Here is a 14882-nt window from a genome sequence, read left to right as displayed (position 1 = left end):
TTTTGTATTTGCAACAGTTTTATGGTTCTATGTATCGCATGTAAACTCATTTATGGACAACTGTTTTGAAGCCTCTAACTTGGCATTGTGGCCACTGCCATCTTGGTTTTTGGACCCAGAAGTGACCATATTTGGACAATAGGGTGGAGCTGCGGTGGACACGCATTGCTACATCTCCTCATTATATCCTCATTAGATCTGACAGAACTGAGGATGCGTCGTGGTCGTGGTGTGTCCAGGGGCGCTGCGTGTGGACAGGCAAGCCAGGCAATTGCTTGGAGCCCCCAGCCTCTAGGGGGCCCCAGCCACTTATCTACAACAACGATTATTGATAGGCCTGGGCTTTCAGGGACCTCTGTTGGTCCCTGGACCACACTTTGAGATCCACTAATCTATTTTTTCAGTATTCATCTCAAATGTCCCAGAAATTTTGCATTGATGTGTGCAATAACCAAATTTTTGTGGCGTGCACGGGTGGGGTGGGGGCCCCAGGGATTTCTTGCTTGGAGTCCCAAGAGACCCTAGCTACGGCACTGGATGTGTCAGCTACAGAGCAATGCCCTAAAACATTATCTCTTCATCGTCCGTTTTACTGTAAATATAATCAGAATTTACAAAATGACCATCACGCTGTATTTAAGAACTCAACTCAACTCAACTCAAACTTTATTTATAGAGCACATTTAAAACAACCGGGGTTGACCAAAGTGCTGTACAGAGTAAAAGGATAAATTATAAAATGACCCAAACAATACAGCAATTACAATAAATAAAACAATAGTAAAAACATAAAAACAATGCAGTAAAATAGGATAAAATAAAATAGAATAGAATTAAAATTAAATTAAATTAAAATTTTGCCAGGAGTCCACTTAGACTTGATTAAAAGCCAGGGGTCAAACTAGCAACTGAGACCTTACACTCATTAGGGAACTGTTCACTGATGTTCACACCTTCACACCTGTGTTAGCATGCTAGCAAACTAAGACAGTGAGCAAGCATAAACATCAGCACTGCTACTGTGAGCATGCTAGCATACTAATGTTAGCATCCAGCTCAAAGCACTGCTGTGCCTGACAGAGCTGCTAGCATGTCATTCGTGTGAAGGACATAAATATAATATTCTGTCAAATTTACGACATATTTTCATTCTGGAATCCTGCTGCTGTTTCTTCACGGTGACACGTTGCAGCTCCTCTGATATAACCCGAGGAGTGATCCCTCCTCTCACGCATAAACGATCTTTGGAGTCAGCCGCTCCTCCGACACGTCGGACGGGAAACTCTGCCCGGAAACACCGCGAGCTAATCGGAACCGACGGCCGACGGAGACAGACGGGTCTCGTGAGTTACGAGGGGGTCGGCGAGGTGGGATAAAATTAATTTAGGTTCCTGACAGCAGCTAACAGCTCACACACTCACACATACACACACCTCTCTGGGGGCGGAGCTTACAGCGGTGTAAACATGTCGGCTCCTGTCAGTCACATAAACACAGAGGAGGATTAAAACTCGAGATAAGGTCGAGAAAAGGCACCAGGTTTCACTAACATTAATGAACAATTTAAGATCCATTCACAGCTGATTTCCTGTTTATTTTAGGACCTGAAGACTCAAACAGTCGCCTTTTGGTGGCTTTAGCTTCCATTAAAGCCTACCTGTTTACACTCAGTCCACCTTAAATTCTGCTCTCTCAGCTTTAATGCCTCACTTTGTCCTTCATATGATCAGAATCAGCTTCATTGGTCGAGTGTGAACACAAAGCAGGAACCTGCTCCACCTGTGAGATGCTCTCAGCATCCCAAGAACAATTTACAGGAACAAACTAAAACAAACAAAGATGGTGGAAATAAACACTGAACTGTTGTACGTGTACTAACAGCAGTGTTTAAGTCAGGCATCTGAAGCATCCGTCAGTCCTGATGAAGTGATACTCCATCATTCATGATGGAGGAGGAGGAGGAAGCTGAGGCTAACCCCCCTGAATCAATACTGCAGGCAGACTGTGATTAATCTGCTGCTCTCAGATCAGTTCTCTGAACCACGTTCACGCCAGAAGTGTTTCATTCACTGAAGGACGGAAAAGCCAAATAAAAGAGCGTTTGGAGGAGCTTCACAGTGTCCTCTGAGTCCGTGCAGTCAGCGCGATGTTAGCATGTGGGAATCAAACTACCAACCCATGACATGGCTGTGAAGTCACAGAGGAACTGAAGAAGCAAGGAGAGGAAGAGGAGGAGGAGGAGGAAGTGAAGAACAGCTGGTCTGTGTGCCACATGTGGGCTCTGTGACGAGAGGAAGGACACATTCAGTTCATTTGGAGGCGAAGAGGCCAGCGATGGAGATGAGGATCAAAACAAAGCGCATCTCAGAGAAAGAGGAAGCTATATTTAGGCCCACTTCCTCTCCGGCTGACAGCTGGGGAGGGAAGTGAGGCGGCAGCGCTGAATGCTGATCGAGACGCTCTTTAAGTTCATGAATGAAGCATGTGTGGCTCACGCTCACTGACGACGCCACATTAACCGCTCTGGTCCAAGAACAGGTTTTATGTGGAGGGAAGAAGAATAAAAGCGACCTCCAGATTTCTCTAAAACATATTTTTGGCCTTAATATAAAGTTCAGATCCATCAGTTCGGCCTTCATCGTGCAGTTTATTGGCTGCCTGAGCTCTGCTGTGCTTAAATCTTCATGTCCGTCCAGCAGAAGGTCCCCTCCAGTGTTAAATTCAGGCCTGGACTAAAGATTAGGCCCATGATCAGGTTTCATGTGGAAATGGTCACGTTAGTTATTGCTTTGCCGGACACATTAGTGAGGCTGTATTTGCCTCTTTGGGAGCCGGCTCGAGTTTGACTGCCGTCCATGACTTCCACTCTGTACGGACACGCTGTCCACGGCGTCCGTTTGTCAGCGTGCGGTGTGAAAATATTCAGCAGCGTTTTGTTCCTGTTCGTTTCAGCGTCGTGACAGAAACGTCTCGGCAGCCCGCGAGCTCGTGGCTCACGCATCACAGACCATAAACACAGCTGAGTGTGAACGTGGGCTTCGTTCAGCACCAGGAACGTGACCTCACAGCACGTGACCGGAGCAGGTTAACTCACAGCAGAACACGCCGACTCTGAAAACAGCTGAAGTCTGAAGCAGGAAGTCGATCTGAAACTGAGAAACAGGGTTGATGTTATCAAACTGTGCACTTTGGTTCAGTTTAGACACCAAAAATACGTGGTTTGGTTTACAGTTTGGCTAAAACGCCTGCAGTGGTTTTCAAATTTCCACCACATGCAATGCAGTTTTTATACAACAGTTTTATATTCAGCTTTCTCTAAAGTTTCTGTCTCAGAGCTTCATCAGTTCACAGTGGTCTTCAGCAGACTGAAAGGAAATCCAGTGTTGTATTCTGTGGTGTGGTGTTATTTTTGTCATGTCCCTCAGCCACCAGCAGGGGGCGCCGCCCCCCTTAACAAGTTCAAAGGAGCCTTTGTTGAGTCATTCGCTTCAGATGAGGGTCAGTGGATAATCCTGGTCCTCAAACGAGATCAAACTCTTTTTTTTGTTTAATTTTGGTGTTAATGTGTTAAAGACAAAGAGAACACGGATGTTAAAATGGATTCAGGGTTTTTACGATCTACAGCAAAACAACACAAGAAATAATGACTGCCAAATATGAAAGACATCATCATTTCCAGCCCTCAGACATTTCAAAGTTTATGTTCAAGACTTCTTCCTGTTCGATTCTGCAGCACAAACAAAATTAGAGAATGACATTAAATTAAATAAATCCAACAGAAATATTTCAGGATTTTTAGTCGTCATATCCGTAAAGGTACATTTCTTAATCAAACCTCACCTTGAAGTTCTTTCTGACATTAAACATCCAGCCCAGCAGCGTAGCAGACAGAGTACTCTTTGAAGTACACTTTGGTAATAATACTGTACTCAGGCAACATGTTCAGTGCAGGACTTTAACTTTCTGTGGAGTGGGTGATTTTTTACAGTGTGGTATTTCAAGCTGAAAACTTCCACAGCTGGAAGCCAGTCGACAGAAAATCATAATAACTGTAATGATAAATGAATTGCTTTAATTAATTCATTCATCAGTTAAAAATGACTTCGTCGTATGCTCCAGCTTCTCCAGGCTGAAGATTTGAGCTTTTTTTTAAAGTCCCGTCAATGGAAACTGAATCTTTTTGGGCTTTTTATGGACCTGAAGGAAAAAATCTGTTGGAGTCTGGAAGGTTCTGACTTTCTGTCTGTTGTGCAGTGACGAAGAAATAACTAACTGATTGATTAACTGTGAGAATAAATCATCCGTTGTAGCCTGATTGGAAAGTATTTGTACTTTGTCCCGTGAGTGTTGTGTGTAATTTCCCAGCATGCATTGCAGACCGCCGGGCAGCTGTCGTCAGTCAGTCGTGTTTGAGATGATAACCAAAGCACCGTGGCTCTCAGACTCAAGCCCACAGTGCATCTGTTTGGGACTATTTTCAGAGGCGGATTAATCCACGCTTGGTGTCGAGGATTTGGAGCATCAGGTGGAACTGAATCACTGAAGTATGAAAAGCTGTCAGCATGTTTGCGTACCTGTGTGTCTTTGCTCAGGTGTGACTCGCTGTGACGATGGGAGGCGAACAAAGTCAGGAGAGGAAGGAGGAAGAAGAGGAGGCTGAAAAACACGAAGAGTCTGCAAATACTGAGAGCTCACGACCTGCCGCTGCTGAAGGTATACACTCGTACTCAGTGCTCCAGAGTACTTTTACTCAAGCCCTGTGTTCATAATCGACCTGCTTGATTAATTCACCACATTTCAGAGGGAAATGTTCTTTTTACTCCATTTCTGACTGCTTGTCTACTTTTGTAGATTTAAAAATCCTTCTAAGGGGTCACAACCTTTAAAAACTAGTTTGAGCTACTTGTCATGTTTCGTGTGTCTATGAGTCGTTTCCCCTGAAACTTCTCAGATGTTTAATTAAAAATGACAGTTTGAAACCCAAAGAGGTCAAATTATACAAGACAAGTTCCATTATATTGAAGACAAGGCAGACGTCTGTGCAGCCGACACCAAATGATCAGGACGGGTAAATAATACGACAGGAATGAAATGTATTTTTGATTGAAAACTTCTACAAATGTACGTTCAACATGTAAACGTTTGTAAAAGCAAAGACATCCTTTCAGAATCAAAGAGTTTAATGTCGTATCTCCTCAAAAAGTGACGAACTGAGGATGAAGTCTGGCTCGTCTTCAGCTCTTTGTCATTCTACAAAAACAAACCGTCATCGCTCGCTCTGTGAAAACGATCGCGCTGCGTTTGTCTCCCACAGACCCCCCAGCAGAGCTGCCCCAGTGCCAGATGGGAAACAGGAAGGTGGACAACATGTGCTTCATGATCTCGTGCACCAACTGGTACTAAACTGGTCCCAGTGCAGCAGGTTAATGAAACAGACAGTGGACGCTGGGAGAAGGCGGAGTTTGAATCGTTCTCTTTTGGGTCACGAATCCACTGAAAATCCAAAATGAAGTCCCACACGCTCGCTGCGCTGCTCATTAGAGGAAACCGCTGTCGTGTTAACGCATCGTCAGAAGACGAGCAGCTGCTGCCGTGTGTCTAAACCTGCTGCTCGTTGGACGAGATGCCAGTTTTACACCTTTAATGAAAATGAATGAATGCTGTATTTCCTGTTTCTGCACTGATGGGAAACCTCAGAGGGATCATTAGGATGTTGAACCACTGGAGGCTGAAAGCCAAACTAAGTGTTTCTACAGTAAAACTGTGTGAATGTGTTTCTCTTCATGCTTTTAAAGTCACAGACTAATATCTGGTCGGCTGCTGGTTCAAATCCCTCCACTGACAGTTCACTGAATTAAAGTGGTTTGAACCTGTTTTCACAGCGATGACTGAAATAAAGATTTGTTCTTTCTTGTTGAAGAAACCCTTTGGAGTTTTTATTGTGAACAGATTTTGAAGTTAACAGGATGCTTCATCTGTCAAGCCTGCTCGCTCCGGGTCAACCCATCCTGTCCTCATGTGTCCCTTTCCCTGGACTCTGTTTGGTCCCACAGTCCCAGAATATTCCCAGGATTTACTAAATTCTGTTTTAACTCCTCGACGACATTCAGGCTTGTTCAAACTACTCCTGAGCGTAACCACAGCCTGCTGCACGCTGCCCGAGTGCAGGTCCAGCATCTGGACTCCATCACAGCGCTGAGACTGCACTCACGTTTTAAATGACATTCGATTAAACACTGACTCTGGCAAAATGTCAGTTCTAGAGCTTCTGGATCAGGATGCTGGACTCAGCACAGCTGATCAAGCAATACTTCTTGACAGAAAACTGGGATGGCCTGTTGGCACAGCTCTCCTCTTCGGCTCTTCTTCTGCTCCTCTGAGATGCAGCAGCGTGGCGGCGGTTTGGAGGACGATGGTCCTCCCTGATCTTCAGCAGTATGACGACTGCAGCCAGCCCGTCGATCCAGGTAGAGAACAACACCTGTAGAACTCACACAGCAGGTGTCCTCACTGGCTTCCTGTTGAGGTCATGCACAACTTCAACATGTCTGCCAGGGGGGCCATGACCACCGAGCTAACCCGGCTAACTAACATGAGCATGAACTATGTGCCTCCACAGAGCGACTTAGGCTCATGTGCAAATCGTAAAGGGATCTTCTCATGATTTTGCTCTACGCCTCACTTTCAGCAGCAGAAGCAGACCTGCTTCCTCTCAGAAGCTCTGTGTTGTATCTTGCTAGCATCCACAGACTTCTTAACCACGTTTTCCATCTTCTTGCCCATTTTCTCGTCGTCACTCAGGGTCACTGCTCTCACAGAACTTGTTCCTCTTCCCAAAGAGAAATCCTCGGGGCATCGCACCTCAGTGGAGGTTTTAGGTTTCCATTTCTTTCCAGCCCTCAGAGAAAGTACAGCGCAATCTGTCAAACTGTCTCTGAGCAGACAGCTGCACCGAACACCAGCTGCTCCCCTCCTCGACTACCTTTCTCACCGATATGTGGGGGGGTGACCTCTCGACTCTGGTCACGAGCAGAACGATGATGCATTCTGACCAACGCACGGCCGAGCATGAAGTCTGTGGAAGAAATAAGGAAAAATCTCCAAATGACACATTAAACTGCCACGAAACTGAAGCACCAGTATCTGCAGAGTGGGTCCAGTCCCATCACTGGGCAGGTGGCTGAACATATTGCATCACCAGAGGATACGCATGTACATCCCTAAAGAGGTATTTCAGCAAAATACCACAAGGCAGATTTATTATGCACATCTGGTAGATTTATACTGCACATAATCTCACAGATGCCCCCAAAACTGTTAATGGACCTACAGAAATTCATTTAGTGTCAGGGCTGCTGGATGCTAACAAGTTTGAAATGTTCGCCATTCAACTTGTTTCTTCTTAAAAAAGAGCTGAGCGTTAAAAACAGCATCAGCTGCGACTCCTCTCAGGTTTACATCAAAGGTAACAAATACGACAAAGAGTTTGACATGAAGGCTGAGCCACAACGCTGCTCGTCAAGAAGGGAAGACGCAGAAAGAAGAGAGCGTTTGTCAGAAAACAGCATGAACACATAAACACATGCATGGCTGTGACGCTGTGGACCCCGAAAGGCCCCGCAGGCCAAACGGCAAAGATCTGTAAGCATGAATGAACAGAGGAGAGTTCATTCAAGAAGATAAGAACCATGCTGACGAGACACTCTGAGCCTCGTCAATAAAAAAATAAAATAAAATGGTGCAACACGAGAAACGTTAATATTGATCGATATCGATTATTATTCTGACCTCCTTTGATTTGGAGAAAAATCACGTTTTAATGTTTGGAACTACAGTTTCCATCACTTGGAGGCTTTCAGGGATGAAGACAAGAATTGTTGACGTGATTTCAGTTTATTTTAGCCCAAATATTCAATTACATCTGGAAAACTGGAACCATTAAGTACACTGACTGTACGCAGTTCTAAGGAGCATCTCCTTTTCTTTGATCTAAGAATTTCAGACATCAGAGCTGATGATACGTTCAGGAAGTCACACTGGATCTAAAAATATCTACATCATGGCTTTATGTTCAGGTTTGACCGAGTTATGGCTCCAAGGATGAGGATGAGTTTTGATGCAGATTGAGGAAGATCACGGTTTTAAAGTTGCTTCAACGAGCTGAGTCTTCATCGCAGAGTTCATCTCACCTGCGAGGCCTCATAAACGACTCAATGAAGCACATGTTAGACAAGAAGTTTTCACTTTTATTGACATTTTATTGTTAACAGAACATGGTGTTATTGGTATATAATTGGCGTGGGACAGTAAAACCAAACCAAACATAGAAAAAAAACTCCAGTCATGTTGCATTTTAAATAATCAAAGTTTGTTTCATCAGAAACGAAACTGGAATCACAGAAGAAGTCGTAACGTAAACATGCCTATCCGACGTAAGCATCGTCATAAAAATGGTGTAACGTCATGTCCAAAGGATGGTGAGCTTCATCTTAAATAATAGAAAGAAATTAAAATACAAAACTTTCCAAAAGCTTTTGTTGGTCTTTCTATTTACACGAGCTGATATTTGATATCCGACATGACGAGCCTATAAAAAATCCACAAATCAGTTTGCATGTAAAGAAGTGAGCCAGATTTTTTTCATTTTGATTTTATAACCAACCCATTTTGTCAAAAAGAAAAACCCAGAACCAAACAAAAATCAAACGTTATTTACAGAAAACTTCTTTTTCTTTATAAGAAAAACTGAATTGAATCTCTCTTAAAGCTATATCTGATAAAATCTCCCTAGAAGTAGTAGTAGTAGTAGTAGTTGTGATATTATCCAAAGAACTTCAATATATCTTGTTACTTCAAAAAGTCTGCCCAGACTACCTTTGATATGTTTTATTCACCTACGTATATATTTGTTTTTTTAAGAAAAGAGAACGTTAGAAACTAAAGGCAACAACAGGCAAGTTAAAGGAAGACGTAGTCACACGAGGCCACTCTCAAAGTCACATCTGCCAGAGGATTTCTACCGACACGCTCAAAGATCCACAGTCCTCATCCTGAGCGAGATCAGGTCTGACGTTTGTCTGAAGCTGTTTTGATCTTTGGCTTCATTAATCCGAAGACTCAATGCAGCTTCATCACATTCTGCACTGAGACCCAGAAGCCAATCAGGTCTCAGATACCTGAACGCAGAAAATCATCCACAATAAAGACGCCATTGATGTTTGACGCACGGTTACGTAATAACGCAGGACCCAGCTGAGGCGTTAGTGGTACGAGTCTCCAAGTAATCAGATTACAAAGAGACAATGACACATTATCTCACATGAAGTTAAACTTTGGGATGTTTCCACACAGAACGAGGGCTGAGGAGGAAGAACCACAGCGTCTGAGTTTAACATGCGTGGACTCATCCTGCTGTAAAAACCTCTTCAGACAGTTTGTGGAAAGACCCGTGAGGTTTGTAATCAGGTCAGATAAGAGCAGTTTTCTGCTCATCCTGTCGCTCCGAACCAGGAAATCATATCAAAGTTAGACGTGGATTCATACACAGTTACTGAACCTCCTTCAAAGAACTGCTAAAAGTGGAAAAACTGACAATTTAAACTGAAGCAGATTTGAAGTGAGGTTCCCCCCCCCCCCCCCCCCCGTTTGGGAGTGGCCCTGTCAGATAACTAAGTCTACCTTTAAAGGCAACTCACTGTTGTCCAAAGCCACCAGAACATGAGCAGACCCGGGACAAAAAGACGCCGAGGCGAAGGGATCAGCTTCTCTTGCATTTTTTTTTTTAAAATTCTGATCTGCCTGCCACAAACTCCCTCCATCCTCCTCTCAGCTGAAAGTAATGGATGCACAGGAAGTGGTGACAATGACCAAAAAGGAGGGCTGACGTCGGGAAAGACAAAGATCTGGAGTTGTGGCAGGTGAGGACTGGGTTTGTCCCAGGTCTGTGCACAAATACCATAAAAGAGGCAAATCTTCAGAGGACCCTTTGCCCTCTGTGACCAGTAAAGAACCAGCTGAATAAATAAGACTCAAACAGAAGAGAGGCGGACGGACCGATCCGGCCGCCGTTAAAAATCTCATGTATGTACATTTATTTTGTCTTTATGTGTGTAATATGAATAAGTGACAATAAATCACTACAGTATGTTCTCCTCACGTACCCCTCTTCCACTTCCACAAACAGACATCTGCTGAAATACACTGTACTTTTGTAAACTGCTAGTTTTCTGTAAATCTCAGTAAATATGTACACAGGCTTTCCTCTGCAGGGGCGGCACCTCTTCAGCACACAACAAACCTTTAAATGCATCTGAGCAAAGATTTTTTTTTAGGTAAAACATGATGGAAAAGAAGGTTTCACCTGCTCACCACCACTCTGATTAAAATTCAACACATTGCCTTTTCCCATGAAGCACTGCAGGTCACTCAACAACCTCCACAAAGTGCCCTTTAATGAACTGCTGTAACCTGATGAAGATGATGTGAACGGGAGTCATTCGTCGTCAAAGCAACATCAAGGCGGCCGGAGTCCAAACGGTTACAAAAATCAAGCAACCAGCCAGAAAGTCGCCCAAAAAAGGCGCTTTAAAAATCAGCATGAGGAAGTGCGTGAGAGAAGCTCTTCTCTCCCTCAACGCCTGCTGCTGAAGTGCCGTGAAGCAAGGCACTTAATCCCCCGATTGCATCAGTGCAGCGACACGGTGGCGTGCAGCACGTGAGGAGATGAACGGTGGCTTAATCTGCACATCTGTAAAACCTACAGTGAGTACCTGATAGCGACAGTGAAGTTCGTGAAAACCCGACACGTCTGTCGTTTCCAATGAGCACCAAGAACAACGATGACGGCGAGAGTGGGATGAATTCAGAGGTCATTACCACACGAGGGCATGCAGAAGTGGGATGGAAACCCCTCATTAGCTCCATGAAATGTTTCCCCCCTCAGGGAGGAAGCTACGACTCTCCCTCCCCATCGTCCCTCCTGTCAAATTAATCAGTTTAATCAACCGTCTCACATCAGAAGGAGTTCATCACCAAACGACGGACCTCCTCCTCCACAGGTCAGCAATAAATACACGACAGCGACACCTTTTACTGTTATACCAGCGTCCAATCTGAGAGCTGAAACAATCAATCGATCGATTGACAGAACACTATTTTGCTAATCATCTGATCAACATTTGTTGTTTCCAGCTTCTCAAATGTGTTTAAATTCTGCTTCTTTTCAGTCTTTGAGTTCATCGTTCTCTGACATTTCACACAAAAAATAATTGATTAATCCAGAAAATAACTGGCATATTAATCAATAAAGAAAGTATTTGATATAGATATTTGATATCTCCTTCTGGAAGGTGTCCAATATCTGAAATTTTGATCTAACGCAGATTTTTCTCTTGAATCCAGCCAATCAGTGGGCCCGTCACCCTCCGGCTGAGGAAACAGAGTTCATCCCAAAAGGCAATTTTCTTTGGATTGACGTCCATGTTCCCTCAGTCTGTGCAGAGTTCGCACGCTTAAAAGTGAAATGAGCAGAATGTCTTGCTCTGTGTTTATTGTACACCCTCAAGGAACAAATATCCGTTTTTTCACCGAGCCCAAACAGCGCTGTGGGATATCGAACAACATCGATTTGTGCTGAATGCTGCGTGTGCTGAATTGCTCTCGACAGCAGCGAGTAATTGCGAGGATATGCGGCAAGAACACATTCAATTACTGCAGGACGGCGAGCTCGGTGAATGAGGTACAAAGCTGAGGGAATGGGAACAAGGACAGAGGGAGAGGGAGATGGAGGGAGGTGCATGGACAGACATTATGTTCCCTTTTAAACGTGTGGAATCTAAGGCAGCCTTGGAGGTGACATGCTGCAACCTGCTGCATTATTAATGTGCACTGGAGTGTGGATGTGTACACAGAGCGGATGGTACACTTTAACTCTTCAGATGCATCAGGGAGGCAGTTTGCATGATGGTGGTGCATTCGTTTATAGGTCTAAAAAAAACAGCTCATAATCTCTTCTCAAGTCAAAGAGAAGCGTCTAAAGCTTGCACTGCTCTGCAGACGGTCTGGACAAACTCTGACTCAGTCAGGATGTCCCAACTCACCCAAACACAGCGTTTCTCGCCTGAGGTGGGAGGTCATGGATGGGGGACTCCAAACTGCCTCCGGAGAGCCGACTGGCCTCTGAGTGAACCATGATGAGTCATGTTGGAGTTAATGACATTTTAATGAGCGGCTTGTGTATTTAAATACATTCTGCTAAATTAGAACTGCGGTTCTGCTGTTTTCAACGGTGAGGGGAGGACTTGAATGTCACACAGAGGTAAGATGACTTTGGACAGTTTGATCTCTTCTTAATTTGTCTTCCTCAGATTGGAAAAGTGACCATACCTGAGCTCCAGGTGATTAGAGTCAGCATTGGATGGTCTTATCTCATGTACTTCATATAAAACACTTCCCTCTTGCTGCACTTTAAATCTTTAAACTGAAGTTCATAACTTTCTGCTCTGTAAACCATCATTCCTGTAAAGGCTGGAAGTGACCGATGTGATAACACAGGTTATTTCCAGTCTGTTTGGACACATTACTGGACACACTGGGACTTTTTGGTACAGTGTTAAACTGATTTAAGTCCTATTTGAAGGACTTGTGGTCGATTGAATGTCAGATTACACAAATAAGACGTGGAGTACCCCAAGGCTCCATTCTCAGACCTCTTCTGTTTAACATCTACATGATCTGATTAGCTCAGATTATAGAAAACATCTAAATATTTCACCATAATTATGCAGACGACACACAGACATCTATAACGATGACACCAGCATCAGAAACTTGTATTAAATATGAGAAACCAGGACAAAATTCTTGATGTAGTCCTCGAATAAGAGCTAAGTTTTTACATCAAGATATTTAAAAAACCTCTAGAATTCATCATAAATTAGAGGACCAGCAGCTGTCTAGGACACCTCGTCCACATGTTAATCTTCAGTAACATGGACGAATGTAACGCTGCCTTTACAGGTCTCAGATCAGACAGCTGCAGAGTTCAGCACACATGCTATTTTATTTTCCTCTTTTAAATCATATCAAAACGTCTTTTCATGTTGCCTTTTCATATTGTTTCTTTTCTTAATGCCTCTTTGTCTTTGACTTGACACGTGCTTTCTAAATAAATTCAGCTGGCCTGAAAATGTGTTGACAAATCCTTCTGAGCAGTAAAAGCTGACAATTTAGAGCCAACGACAAGAAATAACTGGAGACAAATTACAACCTTCTTAGCTTAAAAGCACTTAAATCCTAAATGAAAACATGATGAAAGCAGCCTGACCGAACACGGCGAAGCAGCGTGGGGTGCTGAGCAGACAGGATGCAGATGGTTCACTGATTAAAAAATCGTGAGACGCTGAATTTGAAGATGTAAAAGGTAAGCAGCGGGACAGATGGACAGAGGAGAAGGTAGAAAGGGGGAAGATCCAATAGACGGACAGAGGAGAGGCCAGATGGACGGAAACATTACAAGAGGACGGCGGGAAAGACAGAAGGAGGACGGCCGGATGAAAGCGAGGGATGTGGAGGGCGAGGAGCTCCTGTTAGAGGTTTGTGAACAGAAGTACTTCATTAAGCTCAGTCGATGTCGCCGTGCTGCAGCTGGCATACTAATACACACATCCTCTGTGCAGCCCTCTCCCCGTCTGCTGAAACCCTGCTTTATTCTGCCTCCCCGTGCCTTCACTTTCTCCTCCTATTTCCTCCTTTCTCACCTTGAGGAGCCTCCCTCCTCGGTGGAGCGTGGAGAGAGAAAAATGCTTCTCGCCAGAACAGATATAAACAAAGCAGAGCGACATCCGATCAAACTAAAATGACTTTTCTGACCTGCTGCTGCTTCAGTCAGGTTATTATCATCATAAACAGATGTTCTGTACAATAAACTGGAGATCCTTTATACGTGAGAACACTGAAAGAAATGTGATGAAGAGCTTTCATTCTTCATCTTTCTCCTGAATGGGCAATAGAAAACTTTTGCTTCAGCGCATCATCATGAAGATGGTGTTGACTTCACACCTTCGTGGCTGCAGACTAATGACACCATCAGCGTTTTGACTGGTTCCCCATCGGCTTCGCTTTCACTGTACAGTTCTGCCAGCAGGTACGATCTCTGTGAGAATGAAGGCTGATGGTGATCCAGTCCTGATGGCACTGTTATACCTGCTTTCATGTCTTCATTAAGACTGAATGAACTCACACTTTTTCTCCTAATGTCTTCTTCCACGCCAACGCCAACCCTGCTGTAGTTACTTGCAATAATCAAACTGTTATTACTCCATTTAAAATTATGACAATTTCACTTCACCTCCTCAGTGAACGAGCTTCCTTCTTTCTTATTTCCAAAGCGGCCTCTGAGGAAAAACGAAAACAATTGACTTTCTGTCTTTGAGACAGTCGCGCCAACAACACCACCACTTAACAATGCTGGGGGGGCTGAAACTTTCCACTTTAAGTCCAAAGTTTCGCTTAAAACAGTTTCATAAATGCAGGTCCTGGCTGTGTTTCTTGTTAAATATGAGTAAATGCTGAGGCCTGTTGAGACACATAAGGCTGCACAACTGTCATTATTCTATCATTATATGCCGATGACTAGCTATTCTATATCTGCTAACACCAGTCCAAGCTGTGGAAATCAAAGCATTTCTCTTTTGTTTGACGAGCTGAGGGGAGTTTAAAGTTGACAAAGGTATGAGTTAATGGTGGTGAAGATGTTTTTGTGTTGTGTATGGTGAAAAAAGAGAGAAAAAGGTCCTCTTTGACAGTTTTACAGCTCCATACAACTAAAAACAAACTAAACAAATTCAGCGATCCACAGAGAGATCCTTGGTTTTCTTTTTGTT

The 14882-nt window shown here is 43.8% G+C and overlaps 1 long non-coding RNA gene across 1 annotated transcript; it reads left to right on the top strand.

Moving 5' to 3' along the window:
• The first annotated feature begins 1244 nt into the window (after window positions 1-1244).
• Window positions 1245-5913, top strand: LOC139329374 (uncharacterized). Its single transcript, XR_011602061.1, has 3 exons — window positions 1245-1367; window positions 4593-4713; window positions 5315-5913. It is a non-coding gene; the product is annotated as an uncharacterized lncRNA (long non-coding RNA).
• The last annotated feature ends 8969 nt before the right edge of the window (window positions 5914-14882 follow it).

Source organism: Chaetodon trifascialis, chromosome 3 (genome assembly GCF_039877785.1).
Source record: "Chaetodon trifascialis isolate fChaTrf1 chromosome 3, fChaTrf1.hap1, whole genome shotgun sequence".
Lineage (NCBI taxonomy): Eukaryota > Metazoa > Chordata > Actinopteri > Chaetodontiformes > Chaetodontidae > Chaetodon > Chaetodon trifascialis.
The sequence above is the reverse complement of the archived record's forward strand: the minus strand, read 5'-3'. Positions and strand labels throughout refer to the sequence as shown.